General features: G+C 32.8%; 1 protein-coding gene across 1 annotated transcript in view; it reads left to right on the plus strand.

Moving 5' to 3' along the window:
* The window catches only part of LOC140699298 (elongation factor 2-like), a 524,143-nt gene extending 497,028 nt beyond the window's left edge, over positions 1-27,115 (plus strand). Inside the window, exons 5-6 of the mRNA XM_072971248.1 lie at positions 9,481-9,631; positions 26,989-27,115. The gene's annotated coding sequence lies outside the window, so the exon portion shown is untranslated. The remainder of the gene's footprint in view (positions 1-9,480; positions 9,632-26,988) is intronic.
* The last annotated feature ends 211 nt before the right edge of the window (positions 27,116-27,326 follow it).

Raw genomic sequence — 27,326 nt, forward strand, 5'->3', positions numbered from 1 at the left:
GCCCCAACTTTTAAGGCTCCACCTGAGGAATAGGTTCCCTAAATCACCTGGCTCTGAAAGCTAATGGGGCTTGCATTCATGAGTCCCACAGGAATATCACAAAGAGGTAGTTGTTAATGGGCACAGATAAAGCTCTCCTTCCAGGGCTCAAAGCAGAAGGAACAGGCAAAAATGTCCATATCTCAGTATTTCCTGAAAGGGATTTGACCTTTCAATTAACATACATTGAGGTGCTGGCTGTAATTCTCCCTAGATCCCAGGGGTGCTGATGAGTGCTTCCATCACCTTCTCCTCCAATTCACTCCAACAATAAAACCGAGTCATCAGCATCTCCCTAGAAAGAACTTGCACACATGTCTAGCACCCCAACTTTTATAGCTGCTATCTGAGGTATGGGCCCTCAAATGCCTGCTATGATGCCCAAAAGAACTTGCGTTCGTGAGTCCCACAGGATTGTAGCAGACAAACAAGTAGTTGTTAAATAGGTGCAAACATAAGCACTCTCCAACACTGTACTCTTAGGGCCCAGTGCAGAGAGGACAGACAAACATGCCCATATCCCAGTCTTTTCATGGAAGGGGTCTGCCTGTATACTTCACAAACAAGTCTGAATAAATTTAATTTCATATGAAGCATCTTTTTGAAACAGATGATAGGAAACTAGAAATTAATGACAAAAAGAAAACCAGAAAATTCACAAATATGTGGAGTTTAAACAACATGCTTCTGAATAACCAGTATGTCAAGGGAGAAATCAAAAGGGAGATTAAAAAAATCTCAAAGCAAATGGAAATTGAAACATAACATACCAAAACTTATGAGATGCAGGTAAAGTAATTCTATCAGGAAAGTTTATAGCAAAAAATATCTATATTAAGGGGAAAAAAAACCCCTCAAATAACCTAACTTTACACCTCAAGGAACGAGAACAAGAAGAACAAACTAAGCTCAAAGTTTGTAAAAGAAAGGACATAAAAAGCAGAACAGAAATAAATAGAGCCTGAAAAGACAACAGAAAAGACCAATGAAACTAGGAGCTTTTTTTTTAAAACATCAAACTTGGAGCTAGACTAAGAAAAGAAGAGAGAAGACTCTAATAAATAAAATTAAAAATGAAGAGGAGACTTTACAATGAAAACACAGAAATAGGAAGGATCATAAGAACCTGGTATGAACAAATATTAGATACCTAGAAGAAATGAATGCATTCCTAGAAACATACAACCCACCTAGACTAAATCTTGAAAACATAGAAAACCAGAACAGACAAATTACTAGTGAGGAGCTTGAATTGGTAATCAAAAACCACTTAGCAAGTAAAAGTTCATGACCAGATGGCTTCAATGGTGAAACTCTACCAAACATTTAAATAAGAATTAATACCAATCCTTCTCAAATTCTTCTAAAAGGTAAAAGAGGGGAGTATACCCATTTTATGAGGCCTGCATTAATTACTCTCATACCAAAACTAAGCAAGAACAATGCAAGAAAAGAAAATTACAGGCCAAATCCTTAATGAACATAGATGTAAAAGTCCTCAACAAAATATTAGCCAACTGAATTCAAGAGCACATTAAAAGGATTATACACCGTTTTCAAGTGGGATTTATTCCAGGGATGCAAGGATGTTTCAGCGTCTGCAGGTCAGTAACCACATTATGATACACCACATTAACAGAATGCAGGATAAAAACCATGATCATCTCAATAGATGTAGAAAATGCATTTGGCAGATTTCAACATCTTTTCATAATAAATACTTTCAATGAACTGGGTATAGTGGGGACATACCTCAACATAAAAGGCCGTATATGACAGTCCCTCAACTAACATCATACTCAAGGATGAAAAGCTGAAAGCTTTCCCTTTGAGATCAGGGATAAGACCAAGATTACCACTCTTGCCACTTTTTTCTAACATAGTACTGGAGGTACTAACCAGAGCAATTAGCCAAGAAAAAGAAATAAAAATATCTAAATAAGAAACAGGAAGTAAAATTGTCTCTGCTCATGATTAACTAAAATACACAGAAAACCCTAAAGACTCCATGAAAAACTGTTAGAACTTATAACAAATTAAATAAAGTTGCAGGATACAAGAGTAACGTGCAAAAATCAATAGTGTTTCTGTACACTAACAACAAACTATCAGAAAGAGAAATCAAGAAAACAATCACATTTACAATAGGATCGAAGAGAAAAATAATCAGGAATAAATTTAACCAAGGAGATAAAAGATCTGTGCACTGAAAACTGTCAAACATTGATGAAATTGAAAGCACAAATGTAAAGGTATTCATGTTCATGGATTGGAAGAATTAATATTGTTAAAAGTTCATATTACCCAGAGCAATCTAAAGATTCAATGTTATCCCTATCAAAATTCCAATGGCATTTTTTACAGAAATAGAAAAAAAATGATCCTCAAATTCACACAGAACAACAAAGGACCATGAATAACCAAATGAATCTTGAGGACAAAACTGGAGGCATTACACTTCTTGATTTCAAACTATATTGCAAAACTGTAGAAATCAAAACTATACTATTAGCATGAAACATACACATAGAACAATACAAAGCTCAGAAATAAACCCATGCATGTATGGTCATTTAATTTTTGATTAAGGAACCAAGTATATACAATTGGGAATGGGAAGTATGGTCAATAAATGGTGTTGGAAAAAAGTGGATATTCACATGTCAGAGAATGAAACTGGACCCTTATCTTACACCATACACAGAAAACAGCTCAAAATTGATTAAAGACTTGAATGTGAGACCTGAAACTGTGAAACTCCTAGGAGAAAATATAGGTGTTAAGTTTTTTAACATTAGCTTTTGCAATACTTTTTTGGATTAGACATCAAAAACACAGGTGACAAAAGCAAAAATAAATAGGCGGCACTACATTAAACTAAAAATCTTCTGCACAGCATGAGAAACAATCACCAGAATGAAAAGGCAGCCTATGGGATGGGAGAAAATATTTGTAAACCACATAACCTATAAGGGGTTAATATCCAAAATATACAAGGAACTCATCCAACTCAATAGCAAAATATACAAATAACTCAGTTAAAAATGGTCAAAGAACATAAATAGACACTTTTCTAAGGAAGGCGTGCAAATGGCCCATAGGTACATGAAAAGGTGCTCAATATCCTAATCAGGGAAATGCAAATCAAAACTACAATGAGGTATCACCTCATAGCCATTAGAATGGCTATAATTTAAAAAATCAAAAGATAACATGTTGCTGAGGATTTGAGAAAAGGGAACCCTTGTACACGCTGGTAGGAATGTAAATGGATACAAGCACTAGGGAAATCAGCATGGACGTTCATCAAAAAGTTATAAAAAGAACTAACATATTATCCAGCAATTCTACTTCTGGATATATATATATCCAAAGGAAATAAATCACTAACTCTAAGAGATACCTGTACTCCCATTGTCATTGGCACATTACTGACAATAGCCATAATGGAAACAACCTGAATGTCTATTGATGGAGGAATAGATAAAGAAAAGGTAATATGTCTCTCTCGCTCTCTCTCTCTCTATATATATATTTATGTATATATGTATGTAAGTATGTGTATGAATATTTCTCAGGCTTAGGCTTAAAAAAAATCCTGCTATTTGCCACAGCATGGATAAACTGGATGACATTAAGCTGAGTGAAAAAAGCCAAAGACAAATACTGCATGATATCACTTATATACGAAACTTTAAAAAAAATGTTATACTCTTAGAAACAGAGAGTAGTATGGTGGTTACCAGGGACTCGGTTGCTGGGGAAACTGGGAGAGGTTGGTAAAAGGGCACAAACTTTCAGTTATAAGGTGAATAAGGTCTAAGTATTGAATGCGTAACTTGGAGACTATAATAGATAGTATTGAATTACGTAACTGAAATTTGCAGAGAGTAAAACTAAGTGTTCTCATCAAAAGAAAAAAGATAAACATGTGAGATGATGGATATTTTAATTAACTCAGTGGTGGTAACCCTTTCATAGTGTGTATGTACTTGAAATCATGTTGTATACTTTAGATTTATTATAATTTTATTTGTCAATTATACCTCAAAAAGTCTGAAAGTATGCGTTCACCATAAATTACATTGTTGATATAAACTATCTGGGCAAACTGGCACACTGTGGTTCCAGGCTTCATGCATGCTTAAATGTGGTCATCAGACAGAACATTCCAGGATCTTAGTTTCCAGGAGACAACCAATGACCAGTCCAGAAAATAGGCCTTTCTTTGGAAAATGTGCAGGTTTGAGCAACCCAGATCTTTTGATCTAACCCTTTCCTGACTAGTACCCTTTTCTGTATCAGTAAGAATAGGCCAGAAGTAAAATTTGGAAGCCCAGAAGTAAAATAAAATGTCAGTAGCTTAATATAAAGGTCTAATTCTTACTTTTACAACAAGAACTTGTTGTGTTAGGTGGGGACTGTATTGTATTTCATTCTTATTTAGGGACTTGAAAAATTTATAAAGTAAATTGTGATCTGGCTTTTAAATTTTCAGCCTGGAAATGACACACAGCATTTCCTCTCACATTTCAATGACAAAAATAAGTCACATGCCTAACTTTTTCAGAGGGCTTAGAAGTAAACTTTTAGCATATGTACAGAGGACAGAAAGCAATAGGGATTTGATTAATGCTACTAATGACATATATTTATATTATAATATTTGTATCTTTTTTATATATATAATGCATGCACAAGGTATAACTATATTATATATGTTATTATATTATTATACTTATTAATTGTTATCAACAGTAGTCTCAAAGAGAATTCTCATTGTTTAATATCACCTCTCAAGTTAGCCGTTAAAGATGCCCTTCTGATTAAATGAATGTGTGAAAAACTCCCATTGCTTACAAACCCGTAGGTTCTCCATTTAGGACTCAACATTCCTAAAAGATGCTTTGCGGTTTGTTTCTGGCTGTATCATTTTTTCTATTGGCAACTTGTTCCTATCAGGAATTTAGTAATTTGAGGATGTCATGAAAATTTTGCTTTCATATATGTATAATTATATAAATACATAAATATATGAAAAATTTTGCTTTCAGAATGTTAATTTTTCTTAAGCACCTGCCAGGTATGAAATCATCCATCATACAATTTAGTACTTATTTCTGTTGTAACTTCTATTATTCTTCACTATATATTTATTACATTCATTCCCCCTATCCACAACCTTTGGCCATATTTTAACTGCCCTTAATTTAAGGACACTATTTTTCCTAATTTTTTTCTAATTATATTTAATTGTTCTTACATTTTCATTTGGAGAGAGTTGAATATGGATATTTCCATTTCTTATTTTGACACTTAGGCTGAATTTCTTTAAAGGGAAGTAAAAAGAGCAACTCTATTTATCTGAGTCCCAGTAAAATTGTTTTTGTGGATCTTTCACTAATTTAAGGAAGAAATTCTTTGATTTTTATTTTGCTTTTGTTGTTGCTTTAATTTTCTTAATATACCAAGCAAGACTGAATATAGAGATCTGGAAAATTTTTAAAAATTTTTGATCCTCATGCTCATGTGTGTATTCTTGAATGTTTTAAGGGTCATGCTTTCCAATGCTACTATATTTAACATAACATAATATGCTTTTAACATATAATATAAAATGCTATTAATAAGGAATTATTTTACTAAGTCTGTGGAAAACAATATATTTCTAGAAGTAGTTGCACTGGAAATGAAAAACTAAAAATAAAGTGAAATTTAAACTTAAATTTCAATTAAAAAATTAAACTATGAAACATTTTCTAAGTACAATAACATGTTTTTCAGGGACTTTTATCTCCAAATCTGACTCCACTATTTATTTTCTTTTCCTACATTTGTGCACTTCATTTTCCTTAGCCTAAGAGAAGTTTAGAAGCTGCTGGTTTAAGCAAGGTGATGGTTCCTATCCATTAGATTTCAAGGTTACTAGTCAGCTATATTTTTGTTTATTCATAGCAAATCTCATAATAGGATAGTTTAAGCATTGGCTTTAAATCAGGGCATGAACTTTATTTCTATTCCCTTTTCTTATGTTTTTTTGAATGCTTTAATTTATTGAGTTTGCTAAAGAGTACCTTTGAACCACTTTTTTTTTGGTAAATTGTATTTTTATTGAAGTACAGTCAGTTTACAACGTTGTGTCAATTTCTGGTGTACGGTACAATGCTTCAGTCATACATGAATATACATATATTCATTTTCATCATAAGCTACTACAAAATGTTGAATTGGGTTCCCTGTGCTATAAAGTATAAATTTGTTTATCTATTTTATATATACCAGCCAGTTTCTGCAAATCTCTAACCCCTTTGAACCACTTTTGAACTGGACGGCATGTTAAATCACAGCATGCTTGTCAAGAAGCAGGTTGCTTGTTAAAACTCTAAATGCATGTGTAAATAATAGTAATGAAATTAATTAATTATTCCAATGTTTCACATAATAGTGTTTTAGTGGTTTTGATATTAAATTGCTTTTAATGATAATGAAATAATTCTGTATTCTTCTAGAGTAACTTGTAGACTATTTATATTCTTTACATAAATATTAAGACTGTATTTACTTCATAAGAGATAATCTCTCTGTTTTAATCCCTTCTGTCATTCTTATTCTATTGAGTATCTGTTCTTCAGGTTTTTTCCCCCAGGAATCTCTCTCTTGGCATTGCCTGTAGCATTCCATCACCATTGACACTCTAACCTTGGATTCTGTGAATCAATATTTACCTCACCTTTCCTTTTGAAATTCTGCTCATACTTGGTTTCAGTGATCCTACTTTCTCTTCTTTCTCCTTCTAGCTCTAAAAGTGTATAATATTTCTCACCATATCTTCTATCTGTAGTATTTTATTTGTTTTAAATAGCATGGGAAATATACGTGGATGGAGAGTATTCAATACTTGGAGATTTAGGACCCATGATTCTAATCATTAGAAATTGACATGGATTTTTTATGAAATTTAATAATTTATAATTTTGATGAGGTGTAACAGGTACTTATCAGTACTGCTTTACTTTCTTGAAGATATTATTTTCCTAGATCTCTTTGCCTTCCTGGCCCTTTCAAAGCCTATTCTACAACCAGTTTCTGGAAAATGTATTCATCCTCCAGAAATTTTCATTTGTCTTTTGCCTGAACTTGAGCTCCAATTATTATTAATTTGCTGCCTTTTAAAAATATGGTCTGTGGTCTGTACTTTTGAAATTTTTCATTAATCTCATTTTCTTTAAGCATACCCTTAAGCAATTTCTTAAGAAAGGATATATGCATAAGAGATAATTTCTTAGAAAGATATGTCTGAAAGTCTATTTATTCTGCTGCATTCTTGGTTTTAAATTTATCTAACAATACAATGTTCTGTTGTTTTTCTCAAAACTTTGCCATTTTAAAAATTCTTATTCCTTTTATTATTAATATAGGAAACCTGCTACTTTGTTATTCTTAATCCTTTTAGTTTATCAGATTACATTTATAATTTTTCTCTAATTACAGGGAGATGTTAACATTTTTTAGTCCTTTTTAACAGATTCTTTTCTAAGTGCTCAATTCAGTAAACATTTTCTCTCTGTTGATCAATTCTGAAAAATGTACTATTTTTCAGTTCTAATTAACGTCACTTTTTATTCTGTTCACTTCTATTGGAAGTTTTGTGTTTAGTCTGTTGAATGTGATGTATTTTTTCTAAATTAATTTTGTTTTCTCCTAATTTCCATTTTTATCTATTCAAGTTTTTGAGAGATTTTTACCAACATTCCTTTTAACTCTTTAATTATTTTATTAACTAGCATTATATATGTTTTTTTACTTCTCAGAAATACTTTTCTTGTTTTCTGAATGTCATGGTTTTATAATAAGTTTTTTTTTTTCTTGGATGCAAGTGTCTCTCATCTCTGTGGATTGTATAGGCTTCTCTTGCACACTCCATACTTAAGAATAAGGAGCTCATTTCTGGCAGAGGGCTCCGAGGGTATTTCAGAACAAATTTTTATTGACAATTAGAAGAAGAAAAAACCTTAAAAACATTCAAAAGCCTTAGTTTGAATGTATTAGAAATAAGTGAGTAACTAGTAATTATAGAGCCAAAACCTAGAAAATGATGAACCCAGAGTGATGGGTCTGGAAAATATTACCTCTTTTGCTCTTAAGGTGACTGATGATTTTGAAAGTGATTTTAACTAGTTGAACAGTGCTTTTAACCATCTCAGGAAGCTGAAGGATCAAATATTAAATAAAGAGCACAGTCTGCCAGAGAGTTTCCTGTATCCACTTAGGTTTAATATTGAGATTCCAAAGGCCTACATCTTGGGAGGAAGGGCATGTAGGAAGTGCATAAATTCCATGGATTTCAACTGCAACATGAATTTTTTAAATCCCTGAGTAGAATAAGTAGATTTGGTATTTCTAGGACCTTTAGCCTACCTAATTACAAAAGTAAATTTTGTCTGAGGAAGATAATGTTACCTGTAAGTATATTACATAAGCGCTTCAATTTTTCATGTAAAAAAAAAAAACACCTAAATGAAACATCACATTAGTAAAAGAAGAAAAGATAATTGGAATAACAACATCGGAGTTTAAGTAGCAGATGCTAATCTTTACATTTACTACTAAAATAATATTATAGAACACAGAATTACATTTGATAACAGGGAAATTTTTAAAGATCAAAATTGTGTTGTAATTATTTAAGAAATCATGTGTTTGTTTAAAAACTCACAAAGAGGGGGAGGGTATAGCTCAGTGGTAGTGTGCACACTTAGCATGCACCAGGTCCTGGGTTCAGTCCCCAATACCTCCATTAAAATAAATAAATAAACCTAATTACCACCCTCCCAAAATAAATCTTAAAAATACAAGGAAAACTTCAGGCCTAGATGGACCCACCACTGAAATTATACTAAACAATTATGCTGTAATGCCAATGTTATGAAAATTCTCCAGAGAATGGAAAATGAAAGCATTTTTCCCATTGCATTTTATGAGGTCTCTATAACATTAATACTGAAATTTAACAAATATTACAAGAAATTTTCTTGGTCATATATGTAAAAATAAATAGGTATTATAAACTGAATCTAATGTAACCAAGTATTATCAAATATATGTTCTACTTTGTTAACGACTGAAAGAGGAAAAACATTTCTTCCATATATTATAGACTTTCATCCTGGAATATATCTAACAGCCTACTATTTGGAGGAAATATCAGAAAGATTAAGATATCTAGACATAGACTTTGCAGTAACCATTCTGTAGGCTGTGTTACTGATTGTACTTCTCTCAGTCCTAACAAAATGTCTTTGCTTAATAAAAAGCATATATCTAACAGTTGGCATTCTTATAGCCAAGACAGATGGCTAGAACTATATAAGAATGGGAGAGAGATCATCTGATTAGTTTTCTCAACTTGCCTGATTGTCCTAATTTGTTCTTTTGTTTCAGAAATCTGTCTTTTCTATGGCATTTTTACCTTTTCCCAAATGAAAGAAAACTGAACTGCAGCTGTGGAGATATCTGAGAAAAACAAACAATACAACTAACATGACATACTTTTATGGCTGGTTCTCTAATTTGGAGGTGCAGAGACTGCAAGGTAAGGAAAAGATTTGCTTATGAGGTTAAACCAAAATGAAATAATATACAAATGCATTTTCCAGTAACACACCCCTTTGGAACATACAATTTAGCTAGAGCAAGATCTAGATTTGTAGAGAAATCAATATGAAATCAAATTCAGTGTATATGGGAAAACTCTTAAGAATTTGCTTGCAGTGTCACCAGGAGTACTCTGGGACTTCCTTGAACACTGGGATGTAGAAAAATTTCACAGGATATCACTGATTTCTCAGAAATTATGCAAGGATAACACCTCTTCATGAGATCTTTAAATGGTAGATTCACTGGAAAGTGTCTGTGCAGCATGAATAGGTTTCAAGTATAATACAAACATTAATATTGTAACTGTAGATTTTTCGGTGGGACTTTTACATTTGAATTGTATTAAAGAGTTGGAATAAAAAAGTAGACCTATAATTCCATGTTAGCCATTGTGTATTGAATCTGTCACATATTCTTTGTACTATTCCTGGCTCTCAGTATTGTAGAACAGATTACAATTGATGGTATCTGCTCTTGAACAGGTTATACTTTAATTTTGGAGTTAAAAAAAATTAAAACTTTAAAGGAAATCTACTCTAAATTTTTTTTCCTACTGACTAGAACTTAAAAATCATTTGCAATCATTGTCATTCCTTCCTTTGCCATAGTTCTTATTTTCTTTTTCTTTAATCTTCAGTTTATTATTACATCCATCATCCTAGTTTCAATCTTCATTCCTTACACCTGAATGGTCAAAATTGCTTTCTAACTGTTGGGCTGTCCTTAATCTGCATGTCTTCCAATTTATTATTCACACAGTTACTAAATGAATCTTCTGAAACATTAATCTAATAAATAATCTATTGTGGAACATCTCTGCTGAATTCCCCTTACCTACAGAATAAGACTAAAAAAATTGACATGTTTTTCAGACACTCAAATATTGGCTCCAAATCACCTTTCTGATTTTACTTTTCACTGCTTCCTTTCATGAGCCCTATAATCCTGCCCACAGTCTTTACATATGTTTAACCATTTGCTCCCATTTTTCTAATATCAAATCTCTATCATTCCCAGTGGCTCCTCTTTCAACAATCCTTCCCTGATACTTTCAGCAGAATATATTTTCTCTGTTTTTAACTTCCATCATATTTTACCTATATATTCCTTTTTTTCTCTAAAAATATTTTATTATTTATAAAACATAGCAAGGGCAATAGTGGTGTATGAGAAACAATATAAAGGCAAAATTACCAGAACAATATTTTGTGTCATACTTTAAGTATAAAAAAATTATAGTATCTTATTAATGCAGTATCTTGATTGACTATGTTTCTGGCTTTCCTTTCTACAAATTCATTTTTTAGGTCATCCAACTATATAATTCATCAGCTTTATTTTCAGTTAATATGAATGAAAACAATATTGGTTGCTCTTGGCAAATAGAACACTACAAATAATTTTTGATAATTTTTTAATTTTGAGAAGGATATTTCTGCTGATGCAATCAAATTGAATTGTTTGATTTTTAAACTAACCTGAATTTTGAAAACTTTCCATATGTTCTAGATTTATCTATGTTTTATCATGCATTTGTTTGAAAATATTTTCTTTCAATATGTACATTTTGTTTTCATACTTTTAGCAGAGGCTTTCATTGAGAAAATTTTATATTTTTAATGAAATCCAATTTATCATTTTTTTATAAATTGTATTTTTGTTGTCACATTTAGTAACTTTTCACCAAATACTGATCATTAAGCTTGTCTTCTATATTTTCTGTTAAATTTTTATATTTTTATGTTTTACATTTAAATCTATAGTTCATTTTGAGTTCAGTTTTGTGAATGTGTATTTAGGTTGAAGTGAGTTTTTCTTTTTTTTTCTCTCTTCCCCTCCATTCCCTCTTCTCTTCTTTTTCTTTTTTATTTTCTTTTCTGAATATGGATATCCTGTTGTTTCAGTACCATTTGTTGAAAAGATGATCCTTCTTTCTTTGAATTGCTTTTGCACCATAGTATAAAATCATTCGGCCATTCTGATATGTGTCTATTTCTGGATTCTTTATTTTGTTTCATTGATATGTACGCCTTTTCATCTACCAATATCACACCTCCTTAATTATTGTAGCTATACAATAAGTCTTAAAATTAGACAGTGTGATTCCTCCCATTTTATATTTCTTTTTCAAAGTTGTTTTAGTACCTGAGTTCCTTTACCTTTCCACAATTTTAGTTTTATTTTAGTTTTAGAATAATTTTATCAGTGTAGAATATTGATGGAATTTTGATGGGGGAGAATTAACATCTTTACTCTGTAGATATTGTCAATTGATAAATATAATGTATCTCTCCATTTATTTAAATCATATTTTATTTCTTTCAACTGTGTTTTGTAAATGTCAACATACAGCATTTCTGGTACATGGTTAATTAGATTTTGTGTAAATAGTTCCTTGTTTTTGAATTGAGTAAGTAGTATCGTGTATTCAATTTTTGTTTATATGTGTTCACTGCAGAATATGTAAATACAATTGATTTTGTATGTTAATATTATACCCAGCACATTGATGAACTTTATTAGTCCTTGGAATTATTTGCAGGTTCTTTGGAATTATGTACATAAACAATCATGTCATCTGCAAATATTTTACCTATAGATGTATGTTAATAGTTATATATCTCTATGTTGTATTATAGGTTTTAAGAACTGTGTTTTATAACTTCTCCATTACTTTCAAAGATGAGTCAGAACTGAATTTCAGTACTGTGCATTAGTAGTCCCCAACAAATAATTTTGAATGATTCGGGTGAAATTTCCTAGTTGCTTTTTCATATAAGTCAGTAGAGTGAATTATGAATTAAACTATGCTTTTATTATATTGCATGTAAAACCCCAATATTTGGGAATTTTCCCAGCAGTATGTGAAATGATATCTGCAACAGATTCTGTGGATTCCTAATATTATATAGCTCTCCAATATATTATGAATTAGTCTTACTTATTAGACCCTTGATTGTGTCATTTGCCGGTAATCCTGGAGGTGTTTATACTAAGTGAACTGCTGAAGGTCTTTAACAACTTTTGAAAATGTGAATGAAGTCCATGCTTTAATTTCAGATCTACTGAATCAATATGTCTTGATTTTGAGGCACTGGAATTCTATTTTTTAAAAGCTCTTAAGTTTTTAAAAGTATGCATATTGCATGATTCTATTTACAAAACAGTTATGAAATAGCATAATTTAAGGTATGGAGGATAAATTAGTAATTCCTAAGGTTTAAAGGTAGACAGTAGAGGAAGAAAATATGGCTATAAAGGAGTAGCATGAGTGAGTCTTGTCATGGTACAGTTAGTATCTCGATTGTGCTAAGGGTTACATGATGCTTTACATATGAAAAAATTGCAAGACAGGGTCATACACACACATACACACACGCACAAAGTAAGGCAAGTATGTATAACAGGTGAAATCGGATTAAGCTTTCTGGATTGTACCAATCTCAGTTTCCTTGTTTTGATGACACTGAAGTGATGCAAGGTGTTAATATTGGGGGGAGACTGGGTAAAGGGTTCATGACCCCTCCCTATATATTTCTTTAAAACTTCTTGTAAGTCTATGATTATTTCAAGTAATAAAACTTAAAAACAAACAAACAAAAATCTTCTCGGGTAGCTTTTATGCAGCCTCTTGATTCTGCCCTGACTGGCATTTAGGGATGACAGTGTAGGAAGCTTTTGGGGTAAGTCATGAGACAGTTGCATAAACAGTTATTTTAGTGGTAAAAAATACTGTTATTAAAAATGTGCTTTTTAGTTTTAGTGTTTGAGTAACACAGAATCACTTTCAGGCACATGTTAGAAGCATACTGCTTAATTTAAAATTAATCCACCCATCTCTTTCTGCTCTACATTGGCTGCCCGGATCTTTTATTATAGTGATAGAAGATAACATGAATCTCAAACTCCCACACTGGTAGATAATATGTCCAGGGTAAGTTATAATTGATAGTCATTTCATTATTGAGGAAGGTCACTGGATTTGCATGATTATTCTTTTATTGTGAATGTGTAATTCACATTTGATCCTATGAAGTGACATCGTTGGTTTTCTAGTTCATAATCCCAATGGGAGCTATTCATTAGCAGTGGGTAACAAGATGAACTAACAAGATGAACATGAGTGCACAATGTCATTCCTTAGTTATAAAAACAGTGCAATACTGGAATTCGTGGTGAGAAGAAGAATGTGTTGATACCAAGAGATAAATCTCCCATTATACTCAGCATCCCAGCGTGCTTAAAGCCTTTCATGGATACCACATTTAGTTTTGCCTCTGCAACTTAAAAGGGAATTTACAGAGGATTAAAAGAGAGTTCCTAAATGATTAAAGGATTAAGAATATGACCTCTAAAAGAAGGTTAAAGGGACTGTAATTATTTAGCCTGAAGCCTAGGAAACCAAGAGATAAGTTAGAATTATCTCTTAAGAATATGACAGACAATTATACAGACAAGGCTATATTGAATTTTCTAATTCTTCTGAATATGCCTAGAAAAACTGAAAAAAGTTGCAGCATAAGAAATTTAGATTATATCTTATATGAAATTTTAAGAAAATTAGGTCTTTTAGATATTTAAGATTACTGTTTACTGTTTCCATTGTGAAAGCAAATAAAAAGAATATTCAAACAAAATGTATCCAATTGACTTTACCTTGTTAAAGGAACACTGGGATCTGAGTGATTTTTATGTCATAGAAACCTCTCAGTTAAGAGTAGATTTAAATGATTTCAGTCATATTAAACAAGCATTAACAATACATTCAAAACTTACTTACATATACTTACATAAATCATAAAGCAGCTGTACTTCTTTTTGCAATGATGGAAAAAATACTTCCTGGCACCAGATTAAGGTGAAGAGAGTCAATTTAAGCAAAATTATTCTCTGTTTGCAGTTTCTTATCTTCCCTTGACCTTCTGTAAGGCGTATTTTTTCCTCTTTATACTTTAGGAGTCCAATGTCTTCCTATTCTCCCGGTCTATTCTCCTGTCCCTGTGGAATTGTTCATTTATTTAGTCTAAAAATATTTACTGACATGCTGCAGACATTATTTTAGCTGATGAGGATACAGTGGACAATAAATAAAACAGAAACAACCACTGTCATCATGGAACTAATAGTCTAGGGGGCATACAGAGAAGTAAACAAGCAATATAATATAAATAAGCAATATAATATGCTATGAGGCCATGTAGGACAGTTAACTAATTTTGATAGTGTGGCAGTTTGATAACGTAAGATTCCAGTAATCAAAGAAATGTAGATCCCTTGTTGGATAGCAGAGTAACTTAATCTTGCCTGCTAACAGTATCTCAGTTGTTTCTGAGATATATTGTTTCTGATCAGTTTACAATAGTTACTTTAAGGCAGCTGATCAGTCTTCCTGAATATTAATGTTTACATCTGTTTCTTTCCCACATGGAAGGTGCTCATTGTATCCTCTTGACACAGAACACAGGATCTTGTATCTGTGTGAGTCTTTGTGCTGGTTCTTGGGTCCTGGAGGGATTCTGAAGTAAGGATTTCCTTTGGCCACCTGATCACTGTTCTGGGAAATCAAATCTGCAGCTAATAAACAAGTGGGCTAAACTCTTTCAGTTTGGTCATAACTTTAGGTATTCCTTGATGGCTCAATCTCACTTCAGCTTTAATTTGTTCCCCTTATATCTGGCTATGATTTCCATTTGATCCCTGATCCTGCTGAGGTTCCACCTGACTGCACTCATAAGTCTAGCTAGTCCAAGGCAAACTTAGGAAACACTGACCAGATAACTTCATTAACTACATTTTTCTCTTGCCAGAGGTTATTCACAATTTCACTGGCTGTCTCCTTACTCCAGTGAATCAACAGCTAAAGAAGTGCATTGCTGTATTTGCTGGGATGAATTATTTTGATGATTAAGAGAAAATTAGATTGCTTTTACACAATGAGAGTGAGAAGGAAGGTCTCTTGAGTGCAGAAATACCCTGAGGCATCTCTTGCCCTGCCCTGTGATTTATACCATAAAATTACAACAGCCCAATACGAGCACATCTGATAGTGACCCACATAGTTCAGGGATGAAGTTTTGGGTTAATCTAAGCTATAAGGAACCAAACAACCTAAGATGCTCTCTGAGGATAAAGAGAATGCAGAGTGAGTAGGAGAAGAAAGTAGTTATAAATACTAGTTGCAACTATGTGCTATATCTATTTCTTCCTCATTTTGATATAAAATATTTATATAAAATAATTTTCTTTCAATTTTATATCATTTATATAGAGTATATAAATTATATTTACATATTAATGTCCTTGTTATATATTTGTATATTATTTATTTGTATATAAAATAAGAGCTTTGTTATAGAAATTTAAATTTATGCAGTTATGGGAGCTGAATAAGCAGGCTGCGTGAGGCTGCTCCAGTTCCCATTTGTTTATCCAAACCTTGAGTAATATATGCGGATAATAATGCAATAATAAGTAAAATGTGGATAATAATAGTAACTATGGATAATCATTATATTTAAATATGTTAGAGCCTATCTCATAGAATTGATGTGACAGTTAAACTACAACATTAAAAAGCCCTTAGAAAACTCCTGGCTTATAATAAACTTGTGTTTTTTTATTACTATTATTATTATTATTATCCCCATTTTCATAAGCTTTCCATTCTTTCTTAAAGTTTAACCATCTCTATTTGTCCCATACTTGTATATTGTTTCATTCCACCTGCTTTTGAAATTTATTTAAGTTGAATATACTATAACTTGTAAATGTAACTTTTTGTAACTACTTTTTTCTAATATAACAGGGGGTAGAGAGAATGACGGGGGTGGAACAAGCAAAAGAGAGATCTATGGTACTTTAAGGAAATGTATAAAAACTTTAAATGGATTATAACCTGTAAAAATATTGAATCACTGTGTCGTATTCCTGAAACTAATACAGCATTGTAAATCAACTAGACTTCAATAAAAGATAAAAAAATAAAGCAACAGTTTCCCTCAAGGCACTGCTGAAGCTATATTATGTAACTCTTGATATGTTTTGTTTTCATAATGATTTAGTACAGAATATTTTCTAACTTCTATTTTAATTTTTTTCTTTGACTAATATATTTTTGTAGGTGTGTCCTTAGTTTTATTTCCAGATATCTGAAGCTTTCTAGCTACTTCATTTTTGCTGATAAATAATTATAGTTCTTTTCATTCAGGGAACTAATTACATAAGATTTCCTTTTTAAATGTTTTAACACTTGTTTTGGACTGATCGTAGATTTATATTTGTGAACAATCCATATATATATATGAAGGGAATATGTATTCTGTGGTTTTTAGAGGTAGTGTTTCATAAATATCACTTAAGGAACTTGTTACTGTACTTCAGATTTTATATTACAACAGAGGTGCATTAAAGCCTCCAACTGTGATTGTGTGTTTCTCTATTTTTCCCTTTAGTTCTGTTAATATTAACATATTTGAAAGTCCTATTATATACACACATATATATAGACACATTCATATAAACATTTATCATATAGACTTATGTGTATGTATTATATCTATATGTATATGTATTTTTTCCCTGTTTTATCTCCTTCATGTATTTCCCCTTTTTATCATTATTTTGGAGACTTTCTTTTCTGATATTAACATAGATACTCTGGCTTTCTTATGTCTATTGTTTGTATAGTGTATCCTTTTCCACCCTTTCACTTTCAGCCTCTTTAAGTTTGTAATTAAGTATGCCCCTTTTGAATAGCATTTAGTAGATTCTTGCTTTTGTATGCCATCTGTTAACATAGAAATTACTACATGCAAACCTAACATTTCAAAGTGTAAATTTACTGAATCTAGTTATACTCCTGTAAGATAATACATCTTACAAAATATTAATTCCTTTAATGACTTTCTGACTTATACATTACTATAGTTATTTGGCATAATTTGTCTTGTTGCTACTGTCATTTTAACTTCATACAAAATTATTATCATTGATTTATACTCTAAATATGTTTAGATTTACTCATATTTTTTCCACTTTCCTTGGTCTTCATTTAGTTAAAATTAAACATCTCAGATATTCATCCTGAAGTTATATTCTTTTTGCTTGAAGTATATTCTTTAGAATTTCCATTACTGATCTTTAAACTCTCTCCATTTCTTTTATTTATTTAAAAAAAATTTCCTGGAAGTATCTTTCAAAATCTTCTTTGTAGCGTATTATTTTGGCCTTTGAATGTAGCATTTTAAGTGGTGGTAAATATTGTTGATTCGCACAAAGTTTTTTTTTTTCCTTCAGGCATATAAAAGCCTTTACTACTCAGCTCCCCTTATATTTGTGCAGGGCCATATTACTGTGACTCTGGATAAGGAATTAGGAGCATAAGGTGACTCATATCACTGTATTGTAAGAAAACCTGAAAAACATTTGGGCAACGGACAGTGACAAAACTTACACCAAGTCCAGAAAGATCCTGATTTCTCTTTGTGGTGGCAAAATATTTAGTAAATATTTATCCATAAGAGGATGATGGGGAAAGAGTTTGAATGATAGAATATGAGTAGTGAATGTGTGCATTTTATTTACTGCTTTTGGCAATTATTACAGGAAAGTGAGGAGCTTGGTAAAGAGTAAACAGTTTTTTGCATATAGAAAGGAGAAGGAATATTGAGGTTCCATAAATTTGGAGCCTTTCCAGGTATGGAAGAATCAACTGGTGCATAAGATAAAGTTGAAAATTCTTTTGAGAGGAAGGGGTTCAGTAAATCCCTTCAATTGTACTAGTTGCTTATGGGCAAGAATTGTTAATCCTTATAAGCTATTGTTTCCAAAGTCATGTTTCTTTAAAGTAGTGGTTTAGCGCTGCAATATCTTACTTTTCTCGTTGTTTCTTGCTTTTCTAGTTGTTAGATTCCCTGTGAACTACTTCTTTACTAGATGAAGAAATTCTCTCTTGAAAAAAAATATTTAGTTGTTCTGTTAAAGATCCATTGAGTCACGAATGAAAACTCCTGTGCCTGTTTAAGTTTTCAAATAATTTCTGGCGCCCCTTCAATAAGCAAGAAGTGGGCTGAGAAGACCATGTAGCTTCCAAGGAAGAAGGAATATTACCCAGTACTCAGTTTAGCTAAAGCAAAGGACAGTAGAATTCTCTTAGAGCAGAGATGAGTAAACTTCTTGTGTAAAGGGCCTGATATGACTGTTTTAGACTTCGTAGGCCATACGGTTTCTGTTGCAGCTCCTTAATTCTGACACAAAAGCAGCCATAAAGAATATTTATATCAGTGATTCTGGCTGTGTTCCAGTAAAGCTATATTTAAAAATAAATTTGGCCAAGGGTGGATTTGACCCTAAAGCTGCAGTTTGGTGACTTCTGCTCTAGAAGTTGAGCCAGAGATCATGGGAAAATGTATGCAAGGAATTACTTCCTAAATAGTAAAAACAGGACCTAGTAATAAGTCGTGTTAGGAGGACCATGACTGCTCGAGGAGACTCCGGGATAGATCTGTACCTGTGGTTTTGCATGTCTTCCATTCTTCCCCTTTCTGAATGGAAGTATTTATTTTTCCTGTTGGGCCGTTTTATGTCACAGCTTAGTGGGAGGATAGGAGTGCAGTTACCTTGTTTTCTTAAATCATGACAACATGGCCTAGTCTATCCTAGCTAACAGATACAGTGATGGATATACTCTTTCAGCCTGTTGACAGGGTTTTCCTCTGTAATTTTGCTTTGCTTATTGTGATTGAGAACGTTTTTTCCCCCAAATCTAAAGTTTTGCCTTGGAATGTGATCTCTCTCTTATCTTGGGCTAATGTTAAGATCTGGTGATTTTCCATGATAGGTGAGGATTTCTGTTTTAATTTAAGCTGATTGGGATTTGTTGATTTCCCTGAATCTTTCGCTGCCTGCTTGTCTTTTGTCAGCCTGCAGTATTCTCGCAATTATCTTTTCCTCTGGGCTGTCCTGTGTCTCCTGCAGCAGTCATGAAGAGACTGTATGGGATCTTGGCGTAGTATCCTACTTGTCTCTTAACCTACTTTTCAGATCTAATATCTCTTGCCTCACTAGGCTGTGCCCTGGAAAATGTCTTCCAGTCTTTCTAATCTTTAAACCTAGCCATTGAATTTTTTTTTATTGTAATTACTCTGCTATCATTTTGTTATTATAATATGAATTACTCTTTCTAAAATAATCATTTTTTTAAAATCTTCCTAGTAATTTTCCATACTTATGTTTCCTATGAACAAATTCAAGTTTTTTTTCTTAGAACTTTTTAAACACAATGAATAAGTATTATGTCTGATTTTTAAGTTTATGTCTCATAATAGCAATATTTAAAATATTTTTGGACCCTATCTGTTATTTATTGCTGGTTCTCACTTACTAGTGACCTGATTACTTGTGGTTTTTTTTGTCTGTGAGCTGCTTAGTTTTTTCAACACAGCTTAATCTGTGATCATTTTTAGGCATTCTTTGACCTGAGTTTTCCCAGACAGGATTTGCATTTGTTGCTGTCTCCTACCTGAGGCCATTACTAACTAGGGCCACTTTAAATTTTAATTCCCTCTTTGATATTTGATGTTTTACAGAGACTCACAGGTATCATGTTGGGATGAAAAAATCAGTGCTAGATCCATTTTAGGATTTTGAATTTTCAAGAGATTTTTGTTTATTCTGCCGAAGTTGAAGTAGTCAAACTTCATTCTCTGTCCACCTCAGTGCAGCGTATTTCTTGTTGAATGTTACCCTGAAGGTGTACTCCTTTTGAATGTGAAATTTTATAACAGGTTTCTTTAGATTTTCAACCTTGTCTCTGCTTGCCTGTGTTCAAATGTCAATTCAGAAGCCCGTGGTCCTAGAGGACAGCAGACAACCCCAGGGTGAAAGCCACCTTCAACTCTCACCTTTTTTTTTTTTTTTTTTAAATAAAAACAGGATTCTTGTTCTCACTTCACTTGTGAATTTCTTTCAGTGCACTTTGGCAGTGTTTACAAGCTTATCTGGGTTTGTTTATTTCTATGTGTCATTTTAGTTGTTTCCTTAGGGGACCATCAGCATATATAAGCTGCCTTACTGCAAGAACTGTAGTTTATTCTAACCACTTTCCCAATTTGTAAAGTGTTTTAACAGTCTATTTTGTGTTTGCCTCCCACACGATTCATGATAGAAGGAACCATGTCCCTCTTACCGATACATCCCAGCACTTAGCAGCCAGCCTGGTGTGTAGCAGCGAGGTGGGAATCACTTGTGGAACAGAGGTACTTGGGTAGTGGAGACCTTCTTCAACGTCACCAGATTCTTTCTGACCCTAAAGGCTGCTGCCCCAGAGCAAGTTTCTGTGCCCATCTCTTCAGTCCTCCCATTGTTCCTTCTTTGAATTCTCATGAGTAGGTTTTCTTCACTAAATCGTGAAAGAGAGAACCTACACTGCAGAAGAACAGTGTGTGGCACATGATTAAAACTTAATACATATTAGTCATAACCTGCTCTATCTTAAGCCCTGTTCCACCCCATGTTCCAGTTCTGTTTCACAATCTGAAACATACATTGATCTTTTGTTTATGATTTAATTTTGGTTGGCTTTTAATAATTCTTTTGCATTATAAACCATATAAACACCACCCACATTTCAGGCAGTAAAATTGTATTAAGCAATTACATTATTTTTACCTGTGGTTATGTAATGTCTGATGAAAGATGTGTGTGATTAAAATCAGTCTTGTAAATATATTATCATGACCTATCAATGTCTTTTCCAGATCTTTGATCCTGTTATCTTTGAGTATATTAGTAACATGTTAGGGATATTAAAATAATATATTTTGTTTGGACAATACTGAACTTGTAATGAAAAAAATTAAATATTTTAAAAGCTCATTTCTGTTTCAGTAAACACTAATGTCTCTTGCTGTTTATGTTATAAAAAATGTATTTAATTGTTTTGGAAAGTGCAACAATAATTGAGACTTGAAAACTTTTCTCTATCCAAAAATTCTCATTTAGTAAGCATTGCTGTAGTAATGTTGACCTTCAATTCTGCTTGTTTTCATCTTAAATATTCTTTGGAATTTCCCTCATCTGGGAACTTTTCACTCGGTTTCACTGAGCCCACAGCATTTGCCCTTTTTGGGATATTTCCCATGATTGTAAACACATCTATATGAGGTATAGTTGTTAGTTTGCTTGACAGGATTAATCCACTGAAAACCAAATGGCATTTTACAAAATAAAGGTTTAGATTCACTCATGTTACACTGAACCAATAAATGCAATTCCAGATTTTACTTGTTTCTATGATACCGTTTCCTTGACTTCAGATGCATTCAAGAAAGTTAAATATATCAGACAAAAAACAATGACAGAAGAGAAGTTGAAGCACTTCTTCTTAAAATAATTTATCAGAAAAGTAAGATCCTGGGAAAGTATATCTGTGGGGTGAAATTTCACAGCAATAAACAGTTTTCATTTAACCTACCAGAACTTGGTCTATGGAATGAAACAAGTAAACTTTATTGAGGAGTAATACAATTTTTAGCAAAATAGATTATCCATAAGGTTTCTAGTAATCTGTGTTAAAGAGAAAGGTAGAAAATTTCTATGCTGTCTGGCAAATGTACATGTTGTCCTAGAAGACACCAATCTGGTGTTCGGGAATCTAGAACTCTGTTCTAGTGGTAGTCTTCTAATTTAAAACAAACAAAAAACTAGTTCACCATCAGGAATCTGAATTATGGTCTGTTAGCAGTGAGCCACTGACCACAGAGAACAAAGGTAAGCTCCTCTGTGGAGAAGAGTGTTGACAGATGGGCAGGGAATGAGTCCCAAATAATCAGAAGATGTTATAGAGGTCACTACAGTTCTGAGGGGGGAACACAAGGTAAGGGAACCCACCCACACACAAGCCCAGACACACAGACTTAGCTGTCGCAGTGAGGGGATTCTGTCATATGCAAATTTTTGAACATTAGTCATCTTGCATTTGGTTTATTGCCCATGTTCTAATTTTGTATCTTATCCTTGGTAACTCAAATAGTCCCAGTTTGGTTTCCCTCCTATCCCCCACATACTATTCTGCACATTATACCTTCTCAACAGAAGCTTTTAATGTGAGCACTTTTCATATTTTAAGCTAGGACAATGTATTTCTCTTTGTTATAAAGATAAGAGGTTCTGGTTTTTTTCCATATATTAATATATACTGATTTTCCCAAATATGTGTATTTTATATTATATAGCTTTATATATAATGCATAATTATCTATTTATAACTGTATAAATATATTATATATTTGTTTATGTATAACTTAAGTATATGTATATGTATTTTAACCATGTGTCCCGGATGACTTTTCCCACACCAGTGTAGCATGTGAGTTCCATAAGGGCGTGGGCTTTGTTGGCCTTGTTCTTCATGTCTCCCTAGCAAATAGTGTACAGCATACATGCACCAGGCTCTTAATAAATATTACAGAATTAAAAGATGTGTAAATAGTTAATGCAATATAGTAAATCAAAAGAAATCTTTTTGACAGGGATTGCAGATGGGTATCATTTTTTATCTTTGTCCCTTAATTTAAAAATTCTGTCTCCTCTTGAAAATATGAATTCCATTTTATTTTGTCAACAAACATCCATTGTAAGCCTAATATGTGATAATTATTGCTTTAGGAGATGGAAATTTCATCTAAATGTGGCGTTCCGTCTGGGTATTCTAATAAAAAAGGCAAGGGATATTTAAATTATCAACAAATTTAAATCTTCAACATTTATAATGATTGTAAAGGGGTATAGAAAGTGTCAGGTGAGTTTTAATGTGAAGAAAAATTAGAAGTTAAATATGTGAGTTAGAAATACAAAAAGTGTTTCTGGCAGAGATAAATGTGTGTGAAAGCCCAGAGACTTGCCTAGATTTGTATTTTCTTTTTATAAAGAGATAACTTTCACTTCTTTTTAAAGTCTGAGATAAGAGAGATCCAAAGCAAATGAGAAGAAATCTGTGGGCTAATGCAGGAGCCCAAGAGAGGAATGTCGTACTTTGGATAAGGATGACAGCAGTGGAGATGAAGATAATTAAAGGATTTGAGAGAAATTCAACATGCAGGATTTAAAAGCTGTTCAGAAGTCACCTTCTCAGAATGACCATCCTTTATTATCCAATATAAAATAGCCAATCATTATTCACTATCAAATATAACCTGCTTTATATTTCTACATAGCAGCTATCATAGACTGATGGATTCGCTCTTTCATTATTTCTTAACTGCTTTCCTTTCCCACTTCCCTACTCTCACAATACTCCATGATGACACAAATTTTTTTTTTCTTGCTGTATCCCTAGAATACAGATCAGTACCTGGCCATGAGCAGACACACAGCAAATATTAATCAGATGAAAGGCTGAATTTGGGAGCAAGGGAAAAATAAGCAGCAAAAAAAGCTCGCAGATTTCCAATTTGTGCAGCTAGGACGGTTGGATGGTAATATAATTCACTGATGTTGGGGATACTGGGAGAGTACCAGCTGTGGAGTGGAGGGGAGGGAAAGTCATAAGTATGGTTCAGGACATTTTGAGTTTGAGGGGGTCAGGTAGATACACAGTTTGAAGTAACTAATAGTCGAATAAAAATACACAGGTAATAGAACAGAAAATGTCGACTGAAAATATAAACTTTGGAATTATTTGAATATAATTGTTATATTTCTGTGGGTAGGGAGGAGATTGACTAGAAATCAAAGTCTTTGATTCAGTCTACAGTCTAGACTTGAGAAAACTCAACTTTTAATTGCTAGTTAAAGGATCACATTATTTAAACACAAACCAATAAGCAAACAAAAATAAATAAGACAAAAATGAATGGTTGGGAATGTAGGGAAAAAGTATTAGAGAATAATTTCATGGAAACAAGAGAAAAGAGTTCTAACAAAGAGGAACATTTATATCTGATCAGTATTTTGGAGATAAAATGACCTAATGATTGTAAATGTATATTGTGTCTAGCAATATGGCTTCTACTGATGTCTTAAGCTATTTTTATTTTTTTGATGGAAGGAGGGAGACAGAAGATAGATTGAGTAAGTGAGTGGAAAATGCAGAGATGTGGAATGATGGTATTCTCTGATACTTTTAAAGAGATTATCTATAAAAAGAAGGTAGTAGTCTGAGAGAGATGTGGAATATAGGAATTTTTTTTAGAAGTGAGAGAAAATAATGTTTAAATGGTGAATAATATTGAGAAGAAAAATTGATTAAAATAGCTAATTGATCATGTAATATTCCTAAGAGGATGGGAGGTATAACACCCAAAACTTAGATGACAATATTGATTTTTGATAAGAGATGCTTCCTCTATTAAAACAAGTTGGGGAAAAATAAATGGGTAGCATTTGAAGATGTTCCAGTTGAATGATTTATATTTAACCTGTGATTTAGGTGGCAATCTCATCTGATAAAAAGTGAGAAAGTTTTGGTGGAGAGAAAGAAACTTGTAGGCTATTAGAAAACTTTAGAACTAGCAATTCTGGGAAAGAGGAAATTAACTAAGAATTACTGTAAGATGGACAGAAAGCATTAGTGAACTCGGTTCAAGGCAGGCGGTCTTGCCTTTTTTTTTTTTTAAATCACGCATTTTTAGTGATAATAGTAATAGCAAATACTTACATAGAATTTACTATGAGCCAGGCATTGTTCTATGTTCTTTATATGTTTTAAGTCATATCATTAAAGATAGTATGTGATTTGTTTAAGGTCAGACAGCTAGTGTTGAAGCTGGATTAACAGTTTGTACTGTGTTGTTAATTAGGTGCTACCGGTGTGTAATACTACAACCAATTAAAATTTCACCCTGCCTTTGCTGGTTATATACCAACTAATTTTTCCAGAGCCGACAACCAGAGGGAGAAATCATGACTCCATAAATACGCCATTCAGTGATGGGAAACATTTTTACCCTCCAGTACAAACTTCCCAAGATATTTTTTTCCATTTTCTTTAGATACTCCTTGTGTTCTCAGTTTGCTTCCAGGAGAAACACTGCCAATTTTCAGATGTCCTAAAGTTCCCTCCCTAGAAAATTCTTTTTCTTTTAAGAGAAAGCTCAAACCCAGAATGAATCTGCATCTTACTTGTTTCCACCTTGCTGGATAGAAGGGAGCAAATCAGATTCTAATACAATTAGGGCACCTACTCCTCATATAAACCTTAAATACCGTAGGAGATATGTACACACATTTAAACATTGCATGAGTTTTCTCATCCCATACAAATAGTCCTGCCTTCCTGGATCAGTTGAATTACAAATAAATGTGTTATTGGCCACTGTGATGCATCATTAGTCTTCTGAGAACTGAGTATTTCAGAAGCAACTTATATCATGCTTTCTCTTATTCATAGATCATTCAATGAAAGCTGTTGAATAAACGTCAAAAGAAAATCTACTAGCATACAATAAAATTAAATTGCCTTTTTCTGTGGTGTGTGAATTAGCTATGAAAACAACTTTTTTCTATTTTTGCTAGAAATTTATCTTTTAAGTTATTGTTATTTATGAAAGAAAATTGTGCATTGCATTGGGCAAGGACCCAGTAGGATACACATGGACTAGTCAAAAAGGAGAAATGGAAGAGAGTTTTAGTGAAGAGCCTATATGCGAATGTTTGGCCAAGGGAAAGAGCAGCCAGTGAGGGATGGTGGATTCTTGTGGGGATACCCTGAGATTGATGGAGGAAAGGTGGTGACACATATTGAGCACATATGTTGGATTTAAGGTATCTATTGATACGGAATATGATTCAGCCTTAAAAAAGAAGAAAATGTTGCCATTTTCGACAGCATGGATGAACCTGGAGGACATTATGCTTAGTGAAATAAACCAAACACAGAAAAACAAATACTGCATCATCTCACTGATGTGTGGAATGTAAAATAATCATACTCAAAGAAACAGAAAGTAGAATGGTGTTTGCCAGAAACTAGAGTAAGGGGAAAATGAGAGATGTTGGTCAAAAAGTACACATTTTTAGTTGTACAGGGTGGGGTGGATAAATTCTGAAATCTAATGTAAAGCATAGTGACTATAGTTAATGATAATCTATTTTATATTTGAAATTTGCTAAGAGGATACAGCTAAAATGTTCTCACCACAAAACACAAAACAATGCATGGTAACTGTGTGAGATGCTGGATATTTTCAGTAGCTTGATTGTGGTGATTATTTCACAATGTATAGTATATCAGAATGTCAAGTTGTACATCTTAAATTATTTATTTAAAAATTTTATTTGTCGATTATACCACAGTAAAGCTGGAAAAAGGGAAAGAAGCCCACTGATCCATACAAATGGAGATGGAAAGAAGCTGGTCCTCTCAGTCAGGAGAAATCTGTATCTTTCACACAAAAACACTTGAGTAAAGAAGTGAAAAGGAGTCTTTTGGCCTACTGTGGTTTTTTGTTACCTGTCATTTTCTTAACAGGACTAGCGATTTGATTTTCAGACTTGGCAACAACAATCCATTTCTTTGGCTCAACAGTGTGAAATATGTATAGTTTCTGAACTAGTAAAGTAAAAGCCAGTTCTTACTTTTTTCCCCCATCCACAAGAACTATTATTCTATATTTGAAAGTACAATGTAAATT

Source organism: Vicugna pacos, chromosome 1, assembly GCF_048564905.1.
Source record: "Vicugna pacos chromosome 1, VicPac4, whole genome shotgun sequence".
NCBI classification, from domain to species: domain Eukaryota; kingdom Metazoa; phylum Chordata; class Mammalia; order Artiodactyla; family Camelidae; genus Vicugna; species Vicugna pacos.